The following is a 24396-nucleotide window of genomic DNA, read 5'->3' on the forward strand; positions in this document are numbered from 1 at the left end:
CTTGGAAGGTCAGAAAGACAATCAACTAATGCATCTCTTCTCGCTTGATTAGAAATAGCGTCCCTCCAATTGCTAAAGCTAACATAGCCATAACAACTATTTGACTGTGAAAGAAGGCACAGAGAAGAAGGAAGACTGAGCGGAGTTGAGAGAGAGAGAGAAACGTAGGAAGATTTTTGTGTATTCTCAATGTAATTCTGAATGTACAAATTCTCCTAAGATATAATACAAGCTGTATTATGAGTAAGGAAGTAAATGATCTAAAAAATCAATCTAGATCTAAATATGATATTTAATTAACATACATACACAAATCATGATCAATTAAGATCAAGATATCTCGAGCAATCCGCAATCCGCATATCTTCCAACACGCCCCCTCAAGTTGGTGGCTTATAGATGTCTAAGACGCCTAGCTTGTTTAGTAGATATGCGTGTTGTCTCTGACATAGGGGCTTGGTGAACATGTCCGCCGGTTGTTCCGTTGTCCCAATTCCGCTTGTCTTAATTACTGCTTCCTGGATCTTTTCCCGCGTAAAGTGGCAATCCACCTCTATGTGTTTGGTTCTTTCATGTACTATGGGATTGGATGCAAGTTTAAGAGCCGCATCATTATCACAATATAATCTGGTGGGTCCTTGCACTTCTACTCCAAGATCCTTAAGTAATCATCGTATCCAAACTATTTGGCAAGTGGCCTTAGCCATAGCTCGATACTCGCTTCGGAGGGATAGAGACACATGAGCTTGTTTCTTGGTCTTCCAAGAAAGAAGAGATTCACCCAACTTAATGCAATATCCAAAGGACGGATCTTCGACTAATAGGACATGTTGCATAGTCTGCATCACAGTATGCTGTCATCTTCATGTCACATTTTTTAGATAGAAGTATCCCAAGTCCTGGACATTTCTTCGGATATTTCACGACCTTTAAGGCCGCATCCAAATGAGAGCGCTTTGGTTGGTGCATAAACTGGCTAAGTGTCTGAATTGCATATGAGATATCAGGTCTAGTCATTGTCAGGTATATAAGTTTCCCAACAAGTCTTTGATAGCCTGACGAATCACTGAGCACAGGATCATCAGTTCGAGATATTCCCTTATCATACTCTACGGTGGTCAACTTAGTGTTTTGCTCTATAGGAATTACAGTTGGCTTGCATCCCGATAAACCTGCTTTTGATATAATCTCTAATATAAACTTCCGCTGAATAAGGGAAATCCCCTTGTCTGATCGGGCAATTTCAATTTCAATGAAATATTTTGGTGCTCCTAAGTCTTTAATGTGAAAGGTAGCATGCAAATATTCCTTGAAATTCTCTATAGATGCTCTATCATTTCCCATAACAAGTATGTCATCGACATAAATCATCAAATTGATAGATGACATACATTTAGTTCTTGAGAATAAAGCATAATCATGCTTGGATTGCTTAAAGCCTGCTATTGTAAGAGCGCTGGCGAATTTAGCATACCATTGTCTGGATGCCTGTTTTAATCCATAAAGGGATTTACGGAGACGACATACCTTATTCTCCCCCTGTCTCCGTATGCCTTGAGGGATATCCATGTAGATTTCTTCATCTAAATCACCATGGAGAAAGGCATTATGGACATCCATTTGATGCAAGTGCCAGTCATTAATTGCAGCGACAGCTAAGAGTGAATGGATTGTTACATCTTTGGCAACTGGAGAGAACGTCTCGTGGTAGTCAAAACCTTCCTTTTGGGTGAACCCTTTGGCTACCAGTCTGGCTTTGTACCGTTCAATAAAGCCATTAGCGTGATACTTGATCTTGTAGACCCATTTGCATCCAATTGGTTTGCGATGAGATGGGAATGGGACAAGATCCCATGTATGATTATCAGTAAGTGCCTTCAACTCTGCCTTCATGGCTTCTTGCCATTTTGGATTAGTGGAAGCTTCTTCATAACTGGACGGCTCCTTGTTGTCGGATATACGAGAAATGCAACATCTATGCTTCGGAGATAAGCTATGAAAGGAAACATAGGAGGAGATTGGATATTGAATACCTGGAGAGTGGTGTGTAGCACATACATAATCCTTTGTCCAGGTTGGAGGTCTCGTTGCCCGTCCAGACTGCCTAGGGTATTATGCTCCAGTGGTAGATGGTGATATCTTTAATGAGGAATTTGGTGCGGTGTCGAAAACTTCCATGTTGGCAATGGAATCTTCCAATGCATCCTCTGAAATATGTTCGGAAGGGTTTGAACTGATATTGGAATTCGGTGGAGCTAGGACAGGATTCCTTGGCTGTGCTACTAGTATATAAGAGAGGTCCTAATATGATGCCTCATCAAAGAGAAAGTTATGATAGCTAGAAGTTGTCTCTGGGCCTTCATCTGGGGATGCAGTTTCAGAAAACGGAAAGATATTCTCATGGAAGATTACATCACGACTTACTAAGAATTCTCTTGTGGAGATTTCAAGAACCCGATATCCCTTATGGAGATTTGGATATCCCATAAAGATACATTGCCGTGCACGTGGGCTAAATTTATCCCGAGATCCCATTGTTGCAACATAACAGAGACATCTGAAGATCCTGAGGAGATTCAAGTCAGGTTTCTTCCCAAACAAGATCTCGAATGGTGTTCGCCCATGGAGGATCCGAGTGGGCATTCGATTAATGAGATAAGCTGCTGTGACAACACAGTCTCCCCAGTAACTTTCCGGAATCGATGCTTGAAACTTTAAGGCACGAGCAACTTCCAGTAGATGGCGATGCTTTCTCTCAACCACTCCATTTTGTTGTAGTGAGTAAACACATGAACTTTCGTGATGAATACCATGAGAATTGAATAACAGGGAGCATTCATGACTAAAAAATTATTTCCCGTTATCAGTACGGATCCGCTTAATGGATTTCCTGAATTGAGTCTTAGATAGTAGAATGAAGTTTTTTAGGTGAGAAAAAACCTGATTCTGAGATTGCATAAGGAAAATCCATGTTGCTCGAGAACAATCATTTGCTATCGTAAGAAAATAACGAGATCCATCATGATTGACTATGTGATAAGGTCCCCCAATATCCACATGAATTAATGCAAAAATTTCACTAGACCGTGAGGTACTAGAGGGAAATGGACTAGAGGGAAATGGTGTACGTGATTGTTTTGCAAGGGGACATATAGAACACTCAAGATATGGAAATAAGGCACTGTGACCCAATCTCATATGCATAGTAAAATTTCTATCATTGGCAGTTGAATTACACAATGATTTCTTATTCAATGGATTGCAAGAAAAATTTAAATTACTTGGAAAACTCATCCAGAAATAGAGCCCTTCATAAAGATTACCCAAGCTCATCAGTCTGCCAATCGAAAGGGCCTGAAATAAATAGGTGTTAGCATCGAAAATTACCCGGCAAGAATTCTCTTTGCAGACTTTAGACACAAATATGAGGTTGAATTGAAATTCTGGGACATAGAGCACATTCGAGAATAATCTGAGGACTGAGATTCATTGTTCCTGTCACTTTGACATGGGTAATATTTCCGTTGGGTAATTGCACGGAAACAGGAAAATTCAAACTTGCATTTATATGTGAAAAGAGTCCCTTGTCGCATATAATATGGTCACTTACCCTAGAATCTATAATCCATGCCTTTCTGGAAATGGAATTAATTAGGCAATGTGAAATACCTGAGAAACTTCCCCCTTTGTTGGATATATCCATCTTTTGCAATGCCTGCATGAGCTGCTGATACTGACCATATGAAATAGGCTGGTCAATTTGTAGACCAGTTGGTCCAGTGACTTGATAAGCTATGGAAATTTTTTTCTCATTTTCTCCGAGTTTACCGTGTAATTTTCAACAACTGTCAATGGTATGGTTAGTAAGCTTGCAATAATCGCAAAAAAATTTACCCTTTCCTTTTGAATTTTTTGCGAAATTCCTTGATAACGTGGCAAAGATCTGGCCATCCACTCCTTTGAACGCGATCTCCTGTCCACCGTCCGATCCAGATTCGATCTCGCCCCCGTGAGAGCCGTCAGATCCTCGCGTGTAATCTAGACCGTGCGATCCTCGCATGTAATCTTGGCCGTTTGATCCTCGCGTGTAATCTAGACCGTTCGCCCCGTCCCTTTTAAAGCCGCGGGAGTCCGTGTCGCCAAACCCTAAGGGATTCTTTCTTTCCCTTTCGCGAGCTAAGGTTGGGGTTGTCCTGGCGGCCGCGCCTCTCCGTTCACCGCGGGCAGCGAGAGCGATGCTCTCGTTGTTCCTCGTGTGTTCGGTTGTTGCAAGTTGCTGACTCTCCTCCTGCATCGCCAACTGGAAAATTCGCCCGATCGGTGGCATGGGATCCATGGCAAGGATCTGTGACCAAAATGTGAGGTACGATTCGTTTAAGATCAGCAGGAATCTCGTGGCTTTTTCTCTTTCTTTGATCTTTTTATACTGCTTGAGGGTAGATTCCGGCCCTTCAAGTTTTTCTTCTACCCCCTCGAGCTGATTCCAAAGAGACGAGAGCCTGTTGAAGCAGGCGGTGACCGTCAGATTTCCTTGTTTAAGCTCGCTGATTTCCTGCATGAGATTAAAAATCTTTGCCCGATCAAGCTTGCCATACATTTATTGTATGTTTTCCCACATGGTTTTGGCATCCTTTGTGGGTGGAAGCCCAGCCACGACTTCTGGGGATATGCAATTCCCGATCCATGTTCGAACGAGTTGATTGCATTTCCACCAGTGTCAGGCTAGGTGTTCATCGGAGGGGATTACGATGGTTCCGTCGAGGAACCCATCTTTATCCTTTGTCACCAGTGCCCAACGGAGCTCCTGTGACCACTTCGAATAGACCTCTGGTCTAGTCAGTTGCTGGCTTATTAGTCAAAGCTCCGGTCCGTCGGCGTTGGAGATGTACAAAGGATCACCGAGTTCTGGTCGCCTAGTGAACGCCACCGCTAGAACGGGAAGAAATCCGGGCGTGAAATTAGGGTAGGGATTCGTCCCTTAACCCGATCCACCCAAACCGACCGGATAACCGCATTTAGATATCTCGGGTAGGGATTATGTCCCGTACCCAATTCGCCCGACCCGCCCATCTACTCCATCCCGATGGTTGGGCTTGCCCCACTCGTGGCTGGCGGGCCCCCATCGTGGCTCTGGTGGCCCACGAAAACAGGCGACGATGAACTTGGGCTTGGCCCAAAGTAAAGTGGATATGGAATCCACTGGTATGGTTGGCCCGTCGTGGGTTGCCCCAATAGAAACTGAGTCTGCGTGGGCTGCCATTGCACAGGTTGGGCCTGAATTGATTATTGGTCGGATGCTGGAATTACTGCAGGGAGATTCTGGATCTGCGGAGCCGGAGGACTTTCTTCTTCTCCGGTGGTCCTATCGTCAGCACCCAGATTGAGATCCTGCCGAGAAGCCATGGTAAGTTAAATAAAGATTCTTCCTTCGAGAGTGTGCCTAATGCCAAAAGATTAATCCCTTCGCAGGTGGAGAATTCTTTTCGGCAGCAATTGGAGGCGGAAGCAAGTCAGAGACCAAGAGGCTTTGATACCATGAAAGAAGGCACAGAGAAGAAGGAAGACTAAGCGGAGTCGAGAGAGAGAGAGAAACGTAGGAAGATTTTTGTGTATTCTCAATGTAATTCTGAATGTACAAATTCTCCTAAGATATAATACAAGCTGTATTCTGAGTAAGGAAGTAAATGATCTAAAAAATCAATCTAGATCTAAATCTGATATTTAATTAACATACATACACAAATCATGATCAATTAAGATCAAGATATCTCGGGCAATCCGCAATCCGCATATCTTCCAACAGACTGGTGTACGCCTGCTCAAAAAGCATAGCTGTAAATCAGTTTCATGGAAAAAAAGACAAGAAAACCATGAAGAAGAGAGGACCGTTTCTGTAAAAGAATTTCAAAAGGGTATTCTCTCACGTCGGTGCTCGCCACGCCTCAGCATCAGCTTTTATATGGACACCACAATGTGTATTTCTGGCAATTGCACTGCCAACAGAATTAGTAATTCCTACACATAATGCACCATTCTGGAGAGCATACTCCAGGGCATGTAAGGTATATGCTGTTTCACCAGACTGACTGACAAAAACTGCTGTATCTTCTCTGTAAATTGGGCCTTGACGAATCAAAAGATCACTTGCAATTTCCATTGTCACCGGAATTCCTGTTTAGAAAAGCAAGCAAATAAGAAAATAGTTGGTAAAAATAAATTAACATCTCCAACCCACATAAGCTATCATTCACTACTTGCCTAAAATTTCTTCCAAGATGGGCCTTGCAGCTAAAGCAGAATTATAACTTGTACCGCAACCAATAAAAACAATCCTCCGGCTCCTCCTAATTGTCTTGAGATGATCCTTCAATCCACCCAGAAGGATGGTCTTAGCTTTGCAGGTGCCTCCACGGATAAGCCTGCCCCTCGCTGTGGTTGTTAGGAATTCCAGCTGTTCATGAATTTCTTTCTGCATAAAATGTTCGTAGTTTCCTTTAATTATTTGTTCAACTTCCATCTCGAGAACAGAGTGCACGCTGTAAAGATGCCGGCCCGGAAAGCACACTGCGTTTTCCTTTGTCACCATCATACTTTAAGATAGATATGTCTTATTGGATATGATATTAACTAGGAAAATTAGGGTTGACTTTCATCAATTATTCTTACTTTTAAGAGAGTCTTCCATCCATATCCATCTCACAAGAGATCTTCAATTTTGGGCTTCATCTTCAATCTCTCGTGCTCGTGAGTCTTCAATTTTTAATGGTTGGAGAGCTCATACTTGAGATGCTTGTGCTAAAGACACTTGGCCCGAGGACCCTTGAAAAGTTGGCTTGAGAATTTTAGAGGAAGGATTAATGGGGCAGATTTTTAAGACAAAACAGTTTAGTAAAAAATTGAGATTGGGCTTAAAGTTGATAATTTTTTGTTGGTCAAGAAAGATTTAAGGGTAGAATCGGAAGTGAATCTAAAGTCAGAGGACTTTTATGGGACCAAAAAAAAAATTATGATAGAATTGGGAGGACACCTAAAGTCAGGGATCTCGTAGGATTTTAAGCCTATTAGAGATAATTTTAAATCTATGTCGGTAAGGGGTGGCTTCAGCTGTCGCGTCACCGAGTGGAAAATGGAGAGGAAAGATGCTAATGACGAGGTGAAAGGCAACTCGCCCACGAAGTTGATCGCAAATCGAAAGTCCCTCCGTCAAAGGGGCCGAACGCGGATAAGCAAGAATTGCCCACCGTGACCACCGGGAAACTTGTTGACCGTAACAGAGCCCACATTTACCCCCCGTGCGGTCCAAGTACAGTCGGATGTGCTTCCTGCTCTAGCCAATCATCTTCTACGTAGGACCACCGATGCTCTAGAAGCCCACCACGATGCCGCCAGGCGGTCATCCCCACACAAACGCCCGAGGTTCCCGACCTCACTGCCCTCCACATCATTGTCGCCCTTCTTGTTCACGTGCTGGTGAACCTCGTCCAGGTGAAATTCCAAGGGAAACCCGCGTCCCCATTCGGGACCCACCCTCCCGCCACCTCTCTCGCCGTTCTCTCTCTTCTGTTCTACTGCGCATTGGCGCTCGTGGCTCACCTGTCGTTGGCTCCCGATTGTTGTGCACGAACATTTGGTATGCAATTTAGAAACACCGGTGCCAGTTCGGTGGGAAACTTGGTGCTGCCGTATTCCGGCCACCGACGGGGCTCCTGGAGGCGACGGAGGAGGCGGAGGCAGTAGCGATGCGTCGGAGAAAGCAGCAGATTGGGAGCGAAGGCGAGAGAGAGCGAATTTTGAAAAGGAGAAGAGAGGGAGTTTCTTCGATGACGACGGAGATGACGACAGAGATGACGACCGAGAGGGAGTGTCTTCGACGACCAGAGGGAGACCCAAAATTAGGGAAAATTGGGAAATACAGTCAAATTTTCTACGAAATTTCTATCCCAAATTTTCTTTTATCTCATAAAAAACTCTCAACTTTTAATCTTATTTTAATTTTATCCTAAATTATTTTGTCTTATAAATACCCATCAACTTTAGATCCAATCCTAATTTGATCCTTTTTTTTAAAAATTTTAGAAAAAATCACTAACTTTTACTTAAATCTTATAACTGCAACCATTAACTTTCTATCCAATCATCCTTAGTGATATGGCTTTCATGACATCACTATAATTTTTTCCTAAAATTTCACAACCAAAAATATTTTTTTGAGATGAATTTTTATATCAGCCCAAACGACATCTTATTAGATATGATATTTGGGTAAAAATTAGAAAAATCAAGATTGATTTTCTTCAATTGTCCCTACTCTTAAGAGAGTCTCCCTTTCATCTCACAATGATCTTCGATTTTAGGCTCGGTATTCAAACTCTTGTGCTTGGGAGTCTTCAATCTTTCGTGGTCAAAGAGCTCACGCTCGAGACACTTGCGTTGGAGATACTTGACCCGAGAATTGTCTAGCCTGTAGTCGAGTCCCTGAGCAGAAGCCAGAAATTGTCTGGCCCCCCTCCCTGACTAGCTAAGTAAGACCGACACCGACACGCGACACGCGATACGATACGACAAGACATTTATAAAAAAAAAAAGAAAATTTCAACACGTTGGGACACGTTGTATATTAAATATATATTTTGACATATACGTAATAAATTATCATTTTATGATTATTTCAATCAAATTAATTTGAATCAAATTCATAAATAAATAAATAATTTAAAAAGCCTAGAATGAATTTACACTAATTAATCCACCATTTATTAATATCATTCATTGTTTAAATTTACACTAATTAAACCCCAGCCACTGTCCCCACCCCCAAAACGGGTTCCCACGCAGGATTCGACCCACTTCGACCTTATAAAACCCCTCTTAGCCATCCCTTTCTCTGATCATTTAAATAATCATCCTCTGCATAGGACTACGAGATCCTCCAGAAGCCCACCACGATGCGGACCGGCGGTCATCCCCACACAAACGCCCGAGGTTCCCCTGACCTTCCTGCCCTCCACACCATTGTCGCCTTTCTTGTCACCGTGTTGATCAACCTCGTCGAGGTGAAATTCCAAGGGAAAGCATCACCATTCGAGACCCACCCTCTCGCCACCTCTCTCGCCGTTTCCTCTCTTCTATTCTACTTTTCAATGGCCCTCGTTGCTCACCAGTCGTTGGCTCCCGATTGTTGTGCCCGAGCGTTCCCCATCCTCATGATGCTCGCCGCCACACTCTCGGTGGCGTCCTTCATGTCGTTGTTGGTCCGGCGCCCCTTTCACACTTTCCCCTATCTCTTGTCATTAGTGTTGCTTTCCATGGTCCTCTTGTCTGTTTTCGTCCACGTGTTCCGTCCTGGCCAATTGGCAGCCCCGCCACTCTTGCCTCTTACACGCCGGCATGTGAACGCTGAAGCGCCCCAGAATCGGGAATCGGTCCAGGTTGACACGGCCCCAGATGTCCTACGGGGTGCCCACCACCAATACACCCCAGGAAACGACTTCCAGATCTGCAACCGTGGCTCCAGTCACAGCGGCTCGTCCACGGCCGTGAGCGACGGCGTTCGACTTGCAAATCTGCAACGCCGCCCGGCAGTTCTCTCCTTGGACTCAGCGTCGGAAACTCCCCCGGTGGCGATGGTGGCGGAGGGAGACGAGGAGGTTAGGCTCGATATGGCCGGAGACGGAGGAGAAAGTGTAGACGGGTGAGAAGAGTGAGGTGGACTGTAGATGGGGGTAAGTGAGACTCCTATATGTGGAAGTGAGCAGGAGAAAATGTAGGAGAATAAGAAACCGAGGGAAAATATTCTCAGACGAGAAACCCTAGATATTATGTGGGAGTGAGTAGGAATTTTACTATTTTCTCGTAATGAGAACGGACTGTTGATGTGGCCACCACATCGATGCCCTACGTAGCATATATTTTTTCAGTCATAATGTCCAATGATCTTTTGACACATGTTCACATATTAATGTCATGCAAATTAAGTGAAAATCTTCTCTCTCCTTCACCTTTGCTCTCTCTTCCTCCTCCATCCATAGCCGCGGACTTCCGCTCCTCCTCGGCCGTTACCACCAGCGGAGTCGCCGGCGCCATGAACAGGCCGACCACCACTGCGTTCAAGCCGAGCCTGTTTTCTTCGTCTCGTCGTTCTCCAGATCTCGAATCTAGCCCGTCCATGGCCGAAATCGTCGGCGTTCATCCATCGCGTTCAGGCGTCCATGGCCGTCCGTCGGGATATGTGAGCTCCGTCCATGGTCCGACGGCCTGGACGCCTACTTCCTCTGCTTTTCTTCTTGATATGTGAGCTCCGTCCATGGTCTTCGGGATCTCGACCTTGCCATCACGGCCATGGACGAGCAGTCATGGCCAAATCTGCAGGTGGCTTCAGATCTGGGAGCCATGCCTTCAGTACCATCCACTGTTGAAGAAAGCACGACTTCAGTTCAAATCTGAAGCAGAGGGAGCGGAAGCCGTGCTTTCTTCCCGAGCATGACCCAATCAGTCCAGATCTGAAGCCCTACGAACGACCGAGCGTAGTTCATGGGCAATGGACCTCGAGCTCGCGGTCAAGGCTCACAGCCATGGACAAGCCTCGCGAACCATGGACGAGCTAGGCTTGCAGATCTGGACGCACGACTCCAGTCCAGATCTGAACAGGCAAGGACTGAGCCGACCGCGAGCATAGGGGTAGCTTGGGTCGACTGCACGTGACGCCGGAAGCAGTGTGGATGCTGGCCGAACGGGGTGGTGCTCTATGATGGAGGAGGAAGCGCCGACGGCCATGGAGGACAACCATATCGGTAGATGTAGGAGAAAAGTGAGCTGGACTGTAGATGTGGGAGGACTGAAATTTTTATTTTGTTTAATTAAATTCAAGTCAGTATAGATGGGTCAAATTGTAATTGGCTAAAGTTGACAAAACGCACAAACCACTGAATATATCTCCTTGGAAAGTGAAACACGAGTCAGGAGGAGAAATAACAACATTGCGTTGGACAACCATCGACGGCGCCGGTAGGAGCTTATGATGTTGCTTTTGTTGGTGTCTAGGGAGAGCCGAATCGTATATTCAAAATATGATTAATTAATAAAATTGACTTCTTTGAGGCACGTTGACATTGAAATTCCTTTCATTCGAATACATGAGACCTCTCCGTGACTACAAATTGGACTATATATGGAGTTAAATATCATACTGATAAAGGAAATTAGAACATGATACAATCCGCCTTGGATTATATTTCCTAGGAATGGTATCAATTGAGAGTTAACTTTCAGTTTGAATGATTGACGCAACAATCACCACTCAAGATATATCTTTAACAACAAAAATTGATATCAGCAATCTTAGACACTTGACCGATTCCATCAATCTTGCACATTTAATAACCCGCATTTTTTGTGACACAATCTCTTTCTTCCAAGCTCCACCGGACTCCTATTACATCTCATGATGTAGCAAAAGATACTTCAATCAAAGTCCACCATAAAAAAATAAAATAAAAATGGAGTTCTCTACTAATGCTAAATACAATGACAAATATTTTCAGCAATAGAACTTCTTTCGCGACCTTTAAGACAAAAGCATTAATCAACAACATATTGCTCTTGCATATCATCCTTGATGAAACTAAATTGTAGTTGTCGTCATGATAATATGAAACGATGTTTAGGTACATGAGTACAACGCTTTGAGGCAGATTGATATGTAAATGCATAACAAGCCATGAACATGCAAAAATGTGGATTACGACAGTTTTTTCCCAATTGATCATAAAGAAAGATCTTGCAAGGGCTGTCATTCAATAAAGTACAAGTAAACTGCATAATGTATATCATGTATTAGGAAGATGCTTTATATTCTCATGGCCTAATTTCACTGCCAAGTAAACACAATCAAAAGAAATCTCTTAGTAGGCTTCTACTTTATTGTCACACTCTTTACGAGGTCCCTAGGCTGGTTGACATTGTATCCTCTCAAGATCGTGAGATGATACGCCAACAACTACGCCACAAATGTTAAAAATTATCTCATGTCCAATGAATTAGCAATGTCTATTAAAATGAAGAAACTGCTTGAAAGGGAGAACAAGAATATGAAAATACTCTATATGCAATGAATAAAAAACCAAGCAAAATGTTACGGCTCAATCAATAAGATTAAATTTTTTTGTTTCTGTTAAGACTTAAAAATAATGCTCTCTTTTAGCACTAAACGCCAAATCATAGAGAGAATTTTGGAATTCTTCATGAAACAAACACCAAGAGCATAAAACATATCAAGGAAACAGAAAGCTAGATGCTCCCATCCAGCTCCACCTCATCTACATCATAACTTCATCTTCAGCAAGTTACGACGCATTTGGTAGTAAAGGAAAAAAAAGATGTTGCATCTTGGCAATCATAGAAAACTAGTGGAAGTACTCTGTACCTAAGGAACTATATTGACTACAGGCTGAAGACAGTCCTCCACTTGAGGAACTTCAATGACTCTACATGCTCCACCAAAAGACACAGTTGCAGCATCCCCCTCAAGCACATGACAATTAGGCGTCCTTTGCGGCAATGGAGTTGCTGCATAACTGATTGTTGCTTGCTGTTAACATTGACACCTTCAGCTTTCTTACAAATAGAGATTTCACAGATGCGAGTAAACCTGTACAACAAAAGCTAACCTGAAGCAAGCATCATAAGTAGCAATCACTACAATGGGAAGACTCATCCACTAGAGCTAGAGGACCACGTTTCACTTCAGCAGCAAGTATTCCTCCACTGTGCATCAATGCCACTTCCTTTACTTTTAAAGAACCTTCCAGTGCTGTAGCATAATTGTATCCTCTGCCAAACATGAGAAGTGACTACTCTGCAATCAGTAGCTTAGCAAGATCTTTCATTTCCTGGTCAAGCTTCAGCACCTCTCTAACTTTGTCTACAAAATATTAACAAGGATTTTAATGTTTCATACAAACAATTTATCAACAAAGTTTAGACAAAAAAGGCACATTTAACAGAAGTTCAGAAATTGTGAAGGTGAGATAGGAAGTGAGACATACTTGGAAGGTAAAAAAGACAATCAATTATTGCTTCTCTTATCGCTTGATTAGAAATAGCATCCCCTCCAATTGCTAAAGCTAACATAGCCATAACAACTATTTGACTGGTGCATGCCTGCTCAAAAAGCATATCTGTAAATCAGTTTCATGAAGAAAAGACTAGAGAGACAAACTAAATGGGATGAAAATACAAACTACGCGCATCGTGTTCCTCTTATTGAGGAGTATACTTCTTGTTGTGTTTTGGTTGTGAAAAAAATGATTCTTCCTTTTACACATTCACATTTCCATAAATATCACCTACCCATAATTTTGTTTTTATTCTTTTCATTTACTTTACCTCATTCTCTTTTCATCTATTTTTCCTTTCTAATTTTTCCTGATAAATATAAAATCCCACCTAAACTAAGATGTCCATTCGCACAGCTCTTCTAATTAACTCAACACTAGAAACTTCACCCATTAGATCCCTATAAACCCCATGTCTAGATCTGAATAGGGAAAGAAGTAATTGCGCAAACATTTGGCGTGCAATTTAGAATTACTAGTGCAAGTTCCGGTGTGAAATTTGGTGCTGCCATATTCTAGCAGTGGATAGGGTTCCTGGAGGTGGAGGTAGCAATAATGCGCCGGAGAAAGCAACGGACTGAGAGCGAAGGTGAGAGAGTGAATTTTGAAAAGGAGAAGAGAGAGAGTCTTCTTCGATGACAAGATGGAGACCCAAAATTTTGGAATATGAGGAGGGTCTAATGCCATTTAAATTTTAACTTTACCTCAAATTCCAATTCTACAATATTTCTATGTTTTTTTTTTTTTTGTCTCGTAAAAACCCTTAAACTTTTGATATTATTCTAATTCTACCCTAAACTGTTTTTTGTCTTATAAAAAATCACCAACTTTAGACCAAATACTAATTTGATCCTAATTTTTTTCTCATAAAAAATCACAAACTTGCCCCTTTCAACACTTCCCCTATCTCTTGTTATTTGTGTTGTTTTCTATGGTCCTCTTGCATCGTCTCGCTCGAAACCTTCACATGTGGGTTCAACGCAAGATGTATCTATTTTTGTCCCCATGTTCCGTTCTTGCTGACTACATGGTGCGAGGGCAGCCCTTCCGCCTTTGCCTCGTACCGACATGGACGTGTACTCTACGCCCGAATTGGGAATGGCTCCGTGCCGACACGGCCACAGTTGTGCTAGGGCGGGTGCCCACGACTAGCACGACCCTGGAAAAGATAGCACGACTAGTGAAGAAGCGTGACGAGGTTGTGCTTGACAACCAATAACAGCGACAGCAGGAGCCTGTGGTTTTGCTTCTGTAGAGTAGCATTGTATTTTCGAAAAATGATCAATTGTTAGAATAATGGACAGCTTTGGAGAAACTTGACTTCGAAATTCTTTCCAATTGAATACTCTGCGTGTCTGCAAATTGGACCACATCATGGAGTAAATATCCCACTGAAAAAGGAAATTAGAACACGGCACATGTTGCCTTGGACTTTTTCCCAAGAAAAATATGAACCAAGAGTTGATGACCGACGCGGCAGTCAACACTCGAGAGGCATCTTTAATGGCAAAAACTGATCTCCGTGAAAAAGCAAATCATGTCTAAGATACTCGATTGATTTTATCAATCTTGCACTTTTAATAACACACATTTTTTGTTATATTGCCTGCACTTCTTTCTTGAATAAGGATACAATCTTCCTCTTCCAACCTCCACGGGACTCCTTTTACATCTCATGATGCAGCTCAAGATAGGGAGAATTACCAAAGAAATCCTAAACCTATTATAATTGTGTCAATTCAGTCATAAACTTTTTTTTTGGCCAATTTAATCTTAAACCTTTTATAATTGTGTCAATTTAGTCCATCCAGCCAAAATTGGCCGGCCGGTGTTAATGTGGACGCCGACCGTCCAACGAACGTTGACGTGGCATTTTATTTTATTTTATTTTTTTAATTTTTTTTGAAACTTTAAATATTTTTTTAATTTTTAATTCTTTTTTTTTCCCATCTTCTCTTCCCCGACCGGCCGGAGGTGAGGGCTGGCGAGGTCAGCCTCGCCGGCCAATGGCGAGGCTCGCCCTCGCCCGGGAGGCAAGGGCCGGACTGGCGAGGGCGAGGCCCCGCCAAATCCGGCGAGTTCGCGTGCGAGAAGGTGAGGGTGGAGGAGTGGGGGACGGACAAAGAGTGAGCGGTGAAGAGAGTTCGAGCGAGCGCAGAGAGTGAGAGAAAGAGAGAGAGAGGCTTCGCGGCCACCACGCCACGCATGAACCCCGTCCGATGGCCACGTCCGGATGACGTCCTCAAGCCGAGCGGTGAGGGAACCCGGCTTTTCACTTTGGGCAGAGCTCAAGGAGGAAGACAACCCCGCAAACCCGCTTTTCTGATCAAAGCTTGACATTCGCTCGTGCCCAAGATCGCTCGCAGAGACCCGGAGTCAAAGACATAGGAGGCACGATGGATGGTAGTTGTTTGAAGCAACTCAATCTCTACACTGGCCGGCCTTGCCGTGATGCCCGCCGCTGTCGCAAATGTTGCCGCTCACTCAACTCCGCCCGATCTCGGTGAACCTCCTCCGTTGTAGCTTCTTGCCGTCGTCGAAGGAGAAGACTCGAGCAACGCCAGCCCTCCACAAGACCGAGAAGAACCCCGAGTACATCGCCTCCTCCATGGCGATCTCGAAGCTCTGCTCAATCTCTGAACCAGCTGGCCTCACGGTGAAGCTCAACTGTCACTGCCACGAATGTCACCGCTCGCTTGACTTTGCCTGGTGTCCATCGGCACGCATGCGAGCTCACTGGATCTAGCGGGGCATCGCCCTCGCCGGTGGCCGACGAGGCCGACCTCACCCTCGCCAGTGGCCGGCAAGGCTGACCTCACCCTCGCCGACCCTCGCCTCCATCTAACGGGCGAGCCTCGCCATTGGCCGGTGAGGCTAACCTGGCCGGCCCTCGTCTCCGGCCAGCCAGGGGAAGAGAAGATGGGAGAAAAAAAAAAAGAATTCAAAAATTCAAAAGAAAATAAAGATTTGAAAAAAATAAAAAAAAAAAATATTTAAAAATACCACATCAACATTCGCCGGACGACCGGTGTCTACGTCGGTGCCGGCCGGCCAATTTTGGCCGATGGACTGAATTTGCACAATTGCAAAAGGTTTAACACTAAATTGACAAAAAAATAAATAAATTAGGACTGAATTGGCACAATTGCAATAGATTTTGGACTTTTTTGGTAATTCTCCCGCCCAAGATACATCAATCAAAGTCCTCTATAAAAAAAAAATGGAATTCCCTACTAAATGCTGAATACAATTACTAACATTTTTAGCAACAAAACTTTTTGTGACCTTTTAGATGAATGAATTAACAAAACAACATATTGCTATAAATTGCATAGCATCCCGGATGAAACTAAGTTATAGTCGTTGTTGTTTGTTATGTCAACCAGGACACCATGTTCAAGTACCATGAGTGCAACACTTTGAGGCAAATTGATAACAAGCCGTGAATGCGCAAAAAATGTGGATTACGACCGACAATTTTCTCTAATTGATCATAAACAAAGATCTTGTAGAGGCTACCATTCAATAAAGTACAAGTGATCAACATAATGTATACTTTGTATTAGAAAGATGCTTTACATTCTCATAACATAATACATTTCACCGTTAGATTTTTTTATTAATCGATGGAAAATACTTTTTAGATTTTTTTTTCCAGTTTTTATAAAATACAGAAAAATAAAGTCGCTTTCCTGGGAAACTTTCTAAATGGCCCCGTCCTCCATAAGGCGAGTTAAGAAAATATAAGAAAATATTGCATGAGACCGACCTCGCACGTCATCGCTCAGCCAATATATTCCCCCGTAAATGCCAAGGCAAAGTCGCAAAAGTGAGTCGCTCGCAAATGAGAAGTCTTCGACCAAACGTAGAAGCATGGGAAGACGCAAGGCGAAGGACGACGACCAATGTCGTGGTAAACTGCTGGGAAGCTTCTCAGATCCGCCTGTGCGGTACGACCACCCGACCTCTTTTTCAACAATAAAACCCCCCAAGATCTGCTCCTAACTCTAGCAATCTCTCGCCGATCGTGTCGATAATCATCTTCGACATAGGACTTGGGGATTATAGGAGCCGACCCCGATGCTGATCTGCCGTGGTCCCCTCGCAAACGTCCGAGGTTCTCCTGCCTTCACTACCCTCCACGCCATTCTCGCGTTTCTTGTTTCCGCGCTGCTCAACCTCCTCCAGCTGAAACACCAAGGGAAATCCGCGTCCCCATTCGACGCCCACCCTTTCCACATCTTCCTTGCAGTCTTCTGTGACGTGTTGTAGGGCGCATTGGCCCTCGTTACTCTTCTGTGGTTGGCTCACGATTACTGTGCCCGAGCGTCTCCCATCCTCTCGATGCTCGCAGCTTTGCTCTCGGTGGCTTCCCTTGCAGCTTTGTTGGTCCCGGGCCCCTTTCGCTGTTTCCCCTATCTCTTGTTATTTGTGTTGCCTTCCATGGTCCTCTTGTGTCGTCTCGCTCGAAACCTTCTTATGTGGGTTCGACACAAGCTTGTATCTATGCTTGTCGCTGTGTGCCGTTCTTGCTGCCTACATGGTGGAAGAGCCCTGCCACCTTTGTCTGTTACCGTCATGGATGCGTGCTTTGCGCCGGAATTGGGAATTGCTTGGGGATTGGGCCGTCTTGACACGGCCGCAGATGTCCCTCAGGACGCCCACAACTAGCACAACCCTGCAAAAGATAACACGGCTAGGGAAGAAACATGACAATTTTTCCTTGGACAACCAATAACAGCGACAGTAGGAACTTTGGGTTTTGTTTCTGTTGGTATATTCTGAGATTCGCATTGTATTTTACCTATATGACTAATTGAGAGAATGGACTAGTTTCGCAGCAAGTTGACATTGAAATTCTTTCCATTAGAATACACGAGGCCTCTCCTTACAATATCATAATGAAAAAGGAAATTGGACCACGTTACAATTTACCTCAGACTATTTCCCAAGAAAGGTATGAATTGGGAGTTAACTGGCGATTTGACAACCGACGCAACAATCACCACTTGAGAAATTGCAAAACGCCAAAACTAATCTCCATAAAAGGGGTAAGTACACTATCGGTGCTAAAACTTGTGTACGATGCTCATTTTGGTGCCAAAACTTTATTTTGGATCACTTAAGTGCCAAATTAGAGGAAAACGATCACTTTGGTGCCACCGATGAGAGATTCTAACCAAAATGATTATATGACTTTTATATATATATATATATATATATATATATATATATATATTTAAAAAATCAACATGGCTTTTAAACAACGTCGTTTTCCGTCCTCCTTAAGAAAACAATGTCATTTTGCCGTTCTAAGTGGATGGCCTCACAAAAACGACGCCGCACAACTCATTTGGGGATTTTTTTTTTAATTTGGGGATTGAAATTAGGGTTTTTTTTGTCCAATCCTCGCCCAACGCCGACCTAGCTCGCTTGGCCGCCATCGCTCGGTCACTTGGCCTCCATCGTAGTTGCTCGACTAGGCGAGCGAGGAGAGGCTGAGGTTGTTCTCGGGCAAGAAGCGACGGGAAGAATAGTAGGCAAGGGTGAAGGAGAAGGAGGAAGAATGGGGGTCGAAGGTGGAGAGATCGAAGACAAGGAGGGCGAGGGAAACAAGGAGGGCATAGATGGAGATGGCGGATTGGGCTCTGCTCAGGGAGCGGTTGAAGTGGATCCTTTTGAAGGGGGAAGGAGAAGGAGGAGGAGGAGAGGAAGAGGGGAGGAGGGCAAGAGCTTGGACTTGTCAACAATGTCGGACGAACTAGAGGTGGAGCAGTGCTGGTGTTGGTGCGCTGCCGGTGTCGTCGCGGCTAGTGCTTCTTCGGGAAGAAGACGACGGGAAGCCCATGCCAGCCTTCTCTCTCTCTCTCTCTCTCTCTCTCTCTCTCTCTCTCTCTATCTCAAATTGGGGATTTAGGGTTTTGAATGAGGGGAGAGACACCAAACGGTGTCGTTTTGTTGTTTAAACACTGACTGTATTCTCCGGCGAGCCACATCAGCTTAAAAAATTAATAAATAGTGCCACGTTGGATTTCCGGCCAACCAAATCGACGTTGGCACTAGAATAATCGTTCTTCAAAAGTTTTGGTACTTGATCTAAAATAAAGTTTTGGCATCAAAGTGAGCGCTGTACACAAGTTTTGGCACTGATAGTGTACTTATCCCCCACAAAAGAAGCAAGTCTCATATACTTGATCAATTCCATCAAAAACTAGCACCTTTAATGACACATTTTTGTTGTACCACTTGCTATTTTTTCCCCAAAAAGGATACAATCTTCCTCTTCCAACCTTTACATGACTCCTTTTACATCTCGTAATGCAGCAAAAGATACTTCAATCAAAGGTCCACCATGAAAAATGGAGTTTCCCACTAAATGCTAAAAAGGATAACTAATATTTTAGCAATAGAACTTTTTCGTGACCTTTAAGATGAAGGCATTAATGAACAACGCATTGCTCTAAGTTGCATAGCATCCCTAGTGAAACTAAGTTGTAGTCATCGTTGTTATGTCAATTACGAAACGACGTTCAGGTACCATGAGTATGACACTACGAGGCAAATTGACAGGTAAATGCATAACAAGCCACAAACACGTAAAAAAGGTGGGTTACAATAGTTTTTCCTAATTGATCATAAAGAAAGATCTTGCAGGGGTTGTCATTCAATAAAGTACAATTGATTAGCAGAATGCATACTCTGTGTCAGAAAGATACTTTACATTATCGTCACAGTCTTTGTGAGGTTCCTGGGCTAATTGACATTGTGTCCTCTTAGAACCGTGAGATGATATGCCGACAATTGCACCTCGAGTGTTAAAAGTTATCTAATTAGCAAAATCTACTAAAATGAAATAGGCTATTTGAAAGGAAGAACCGGAATGTGAAAAATACTCTATAAGCAATGAATAAACAAATAAATAAAAACAGCAAAATGTTACGGCTCAATCAATAAAATTGATTTCTTTTGTTTTTGTTGAGACTCAAAAAAATACTCTCTTTTAGAACTAAATGCCAAATCATAGAGAGAATTTTGGAACTCTTAATGCAAAAATCATAGGTTCATCTTCAGCAAGTTGTAACGCATTCAGTAGAGTAGGAAAAACGATGTTGTATCTTGGCAAGCATAGATAACTATTGGAAGTACTCTGTTCCTGCAAACTATATTGACTGCAGGCTGAAGACAGTCCTCCACCTGACAAACTTTAATGACTCTACATGCTCCACCAAGAGACACAGCTGCAGCATCCCCCCTCAAGCACATGACAATCAAGCACCCTTTGCAGGCATGGAGTTGTTGAATAACTGATTGTTGCTTGTTGTAAACATTGACAACTTCAGCTTTAGAACAAATAAAGATATCATAGATGCGACTAAACCTGCACGACAAAAGCTAACCTGAAGCAAGCATCATGAGCAGCAATCACTGCAATGGGAAGACTCTTATCCACTAGAGCCAGAGGACCATGTTTCACTTCACCAGCAAGTATTCCTTCACTTTGCATCAATGCCACTTCCTTTACTATTCAAGAACCTTCCAAAGCTGTAGCATAGTTGTATCCTCTGCCAAACATGAGAAGTGATTGCTCTGCAATCAGTAGCTTAGCAAGATCTTCCATTTCCGAGTCACAAGCTTCAGCACTCCTCTTAACTTTGTCTACAAGATATTAGCAAAGATTTAATGCTCCATACAAATACAAAATTCTCTCAACATAAGTTTAGACGAAAGGACAGATACAACTTAGAGAGATTGTTAAGGTGAGATAGGGAGTGACACATACTTGAAAGGTTAAAAAAAAAACAATGAATTATTGCATTCTCTTTTAGTTGTACTCAGAAGCTTTCCGTTCAGTGTCGCCAGAATTTTGATGTGGCTTAATACACTTCAATAGTTGAATGAGTCTGTCTATTTATTATGCTGCAGCGACGTGGCAGAGGATGCAGCAGATTGGGAGCGAAGGCGAGAGAGGAGCCAATTTTGATAAGACGAAGAGAGGGAGACCCAAGATTTTGAAGTATTAGAGAGAATTTTCAAATCTATCTTGGTGGGATGTAGCTCCATGTGTCACTCATCAAGTGGAGAGGGATTACGCTGATGTGGTGGAGTGTGGCCACGTCCTCAATCGCAAGATCACAAGGTGAGGCAAGAGGCTTACGTAGGAGGCTAAAGGCCTGTTTGTTTGTTTTTGTTTTTATTCCCCGGAACAAAAAAATCTGTTCTTTTGTTCTGGGAACAAAAAAAAAAAAAAGAAATGCGTTTGGTAACACTTTTGTTCCGAGAACAAAAATCTATCTTTTTATTCCCGAACAGATTTGGAACAAAAATAAGAAGTAGAAAAAGTTGTTTCTTATTCCTGGGAATAATTTCGAAAAACACTTCTTTTTTTCTTTTTCTTCCTTTTGGCTGATCGCCGGCCTCGCCCATAGCCGGCGACCCGGCGTTGAAGGCCGGTGACCTCGCCGAAGCGTCGCTGGCCCTCGACGAGGCTTGGCCTCGCCTTGGTTGGGCAAGCTCGAGCTCACCCAGATTCGGCGAGGCCGAGCTCTCCTAGCCAAGTCGAGGTCGACCTCGCGCCGCCTGGGCGAGGCTGAGCCTCGCCAGTGGCCACGGTGGCGAAGTGAGGCCACCGGTGAGGCTCGGCCTCCCCTAGCCTAGTGAGGCTGAGCCTCGCCTAGCCACGGCAAGGTCGCCGACCAAAAGGAAGAAAGAAGAAAAAGAAAGAAAAATATAATAAAAATATTGAAAAAAAAAACAAAAATTATACAAGTTTACCAAGCACATTTCTATTTGTGGAGTAGAAATTTTTGCATTTACTAATCGCATTTTTATACTCAGAAATTGTTCCCTAAAATAGAAAAAAAAAACTGTTTCTATTAAAAAATTGTTCCCTAAAACAAAACGTTACCAAACGCGTCCTAAGAGATCGACTGCCTATATCGTTATATGAAACAAAACGTGTGAACATTTCTATCAAAGACTCACATTATATTGCTAGGAACCCAAGTGAATTAGAGAAACCACACCACAATTCTTTCACAAATGCCATCTTATGCACTCCAACTTTTGACTTTTTATTTTTTATTTTTTTATTTATTTTTTTGTTTTATATTTTGCTTTTGGACCAAATACATAATTCTACATGCATAAGAAAATAAGAATAGATTCAATGGATCACACCCGCCTGTTTTTAGTCTAAAGAGGCAAGGCCGTATTGTCAAAGCTCTGAGAAAGAACCTTACAAAGCTGAACCCTTTGAGACCATGGAAAACACAACTATTGTTCTGCTCGTTTCGCGGAAAATGTGGCATTTTTGGAAAATATTTTCCAGGATAGGTGTTCGGATGAAAGTTGAAATTGAAGTAGAAAATATTTTTCGCTGTTCAAGAAGGAAAATCTTCTCCTTCATATATTCTTTTCATTGATTTTATTTTTAAAATGGATATTTCATATTTTTTAAAAATTGATTTTTAATTATTTTTAATTTTTAAAATCTATTATTAATTTCTTTTCTTTTTTTCTTTTTCTTTTTTTTTCCATCTCCTTCTTTCTTGGCCGGTCGTTGGCCACAACGATGGCTTACAACCGGCCACGGTGAGCCTCAAGCTCGCAACAAGCACGAGGCTTGTCACTCACCAGATTGGCGAGCGCGAGCGTCGAGCTCGAGGCTCGCCAAATCAACGAGCGTGAGCTTGAGATAGATGAGCATGAGGTTCGCCTAGCAATGGCCGATGACTAGCCAAGAAAGAAGAATATAAGAAACAAAGAAAAGAAAAAAAGAAAAAGAAAAAAGGAAAGAAATAGAAAAGAAAAAAAGGAAATTAAAAATAATTTGAATTAAAAAGAAAAAGAAAATTAAAAAATAATTCCAATAAAAAAGAAAATAAGAAGAAGAAAGGGGAGGAGGAAGTGAGGATTTGTAGAGGTGTGAGATAAGAGAGATCAAGTGAGGAAAATGTTTTCTACTTTTTAAAAGAGGAAAAAATTTCCTCTAATTCAGAAGACTTTTTCTTTTCATAGAAAACATTTTCCCTAAAGAATTCATTTTTCGTGAAATAGACGCCAAAATATCTGGAAAATGTTTTCCCGGAAAATAATTTTCCGAAACGTTTTCAGGTTTTAGCCGAATATTGTCATTTTCCTAAAAAATGACTTCTAGAAAAATATTTTCTGGAAATGGTTCATTTTCCGCGAAACGAACGGACCCTAATATAAGAACACAAGCCACCACTCAAGGACCAAAATCCAAAACAAGTCAACGGTAGTCTTTTTAGTAAAATGGGTTCAAGGTAGCAAGGAAATACTCACCAGTGCCAACAAAGGCCTTGAAAGCAAAGATATTGCCATTTCGCAAGGCAAAATTCAACTCCTTAAGCCCTTCAACGAGCGTCAACGCAAACATCTCTTGAAACGTGGGGTCTTTATAATCGGTCTGCATAGTAAATCAAATCAAAACTAAAATGTCCATTTGCACAGTTTTCCCAATTACTCAACACCAGAAACTTCACCCATCAAACCCCCATAACAAAACCCCATATCCAGATGTAAACAGGGAAAGAGGTAATTGTGCAAACATTTTGGCATGCAATTTAGAATTACCGGTGCAAGTTCCTATGGGAAACTTGATGCTGCCATATTCCGCCCGCCAACGGGCCTTCCTGGAGGCGACGGTGGAGGCGGAGACAACAGCGATGCACCGGAGAAAGTAGTAGATTAGGAGCGAAGGCGAGAGAGCGAATTTTGAAAAGGAGAAGAGAGGGAGTTTCTTTGAATACGACGGAGAGGGAGTTTCTTCGACGACTAGAGGGAGACCCAAAATTAGGAAAAATTAGGAAATACAGTCAAAATTTCTACAAAATTTCTATCCCAAATTTTCTTTTTATCTCATAAAAACTCTCAACTTTTAATCTTATTTTTATGTTATCCTAAATTATTTTGTCTTATAAATAACCATCAACTTTAGATCCAATCCCGATTTGATCCTAAATTTTTTTTTATCTTATAAAAATTCACCAACTTTTACTTAAATTTTATATCCACAACCATTAACTCTTTGTCCAATCGTCCTTAGTGATGTGGCTTTCATGGCATCACTACAAATATTTTTTCCTAAAATTTGACAATCAAAAAATATTTTTTTGAGATGAATTTTCATATCATCACAAACGACATCTTATTGGATTTGGTATTTGGGTAAAAAATTTTAAAAAATTAGGATTGATTTTCTTCAATTGTTCTTACTCTTAAGAGAGTCTCCCTTTCATCTCACAAGGATCTTTGATTTTGG

General features: G+C 42.5%; 1 long non-coding RNA gene and 1 pseudogene across 1 annotated transcript; both read right to left on the reverse strand.

Moving 5' to 3' along the window:
* The window catches only part of LOC104416613, a 103509-nt pseudogene that overhangs the window by 69919 nt on the left and 9194 nt on the right, over positions 1–24396 (reverse strand).
* On the reverse strand, positions 12234–13147 carry LOC120286232. The gene is made up of 2 exons (XR_005545584.1): positions 13044–13147; positions 12234–12919 (listed from the first exon to the last, which is right to left on the reverse strand). It is a non-coding gene; the product is annotated as an uncharacterized LOC120286232 (long non-coding RNA).

Source organism: Eucalyptus grandis, chromosome 8 (assembly GCF_016545825.1).
Source record: "Eucalyptus grandis isolate ANBG69807.140 chromosome 8, ASM1654582v1, whole genome shotgun sequence".
NCBI classification, from domain to species: Eukaryota; Viridiplantae; Streptophyta; class Magnoliopsida; order Myrtales; family Myrtaceae; genus Eucalyptus; species Eucalyptus grandis.